The sequence below is a fragment of the Myotis brandtii genome, unplaced genomic scaffold (assembly GCF_000412655.1).
Source record: "Myotis brandtii unplaced genomic scaffold, ASM41265v1 scaffold355, whole genome shotgun sequence".
NCBI classification, from domain to species: domain Eukaryota; kingdom Metazoa; phylum Chordata; class Mammalia; order Chiroptera; family Vespertilionidae; genus Myotis; species Myotis brandtii.
The window spans coordinates 556,311-556,769 of record NW_005363642.1 but is presented as its reverse complement, the minus strand read 5'-3'; the positions used below and the strand labels follow the sequence as shown (position 1 = coordinate 556,769).

General features: G+C 52.9%; 1 protein-coding gene across 3 annotated transcripts in view; it reads right to left on the bottom strand.

The window, feature by feature from the left end:
* Window positions 1–186, bottom strand: part of ZC3H7A (zinc finger CCCH-type containing 7A) — a 35,458-nt gene extending 35,272 nt beyond the window's left edge. For 2 of the 3 annotated variants that reach the window (XM_005871734.2, XM_005871736.2), the window contains exon 1: window positions 33–173. The gene's annotated coding sequence lies outside the window, so the exon portion shown is untranslated. Of the gene's footprint in view, window positions 1–32 lie in introns of all 3 variants that reach the window. The other variant, XM_014544174.1, reaches the window with a different exon arrangement.
* Window positions 187–459: the final 273 nt, after the last annotated feature.

Sequence of the window (459 nt, the reverse complement as noted above, 5' to 3'; positions counted from 1 at the left end):
CGGGAAAAATACCCAACTACTGATAAGCTCACCCAATCAGGGAGCAGACACAACCTCTCGGCCCAGCCAGCGCTCTCCAGCTTGACCACACCCCTGCGATGACCACCTCCAACAGGAAACTCACGCCAACGGCAACTGACAGGTCCTCATTCTTTAAGGGAGGGGGAGTTTAAAGACATCTAAAATCTGGCAGTCTCCGCATCCACGAAAGACAAGAAAGGGGGGGCGGGGGGAAAGGGGGAGAAGGGGCGGGATTAACCCGAAATAAATGAGCCACGCACTCCGCGTGCATGCTCCCCGCCCCCAAACCAAAAATACTGAATTAGGGAAACCGCGATGACCGGAACAGAGACAAATCATGAAGAAGAAACTGTCTTTGAGTTAAATAACCAGAAAGGAGGTATCTGGCCAATGGAAATGCATGCTGGCAGGGAACGGCAGGGAGAAGCAGCCCTTTTC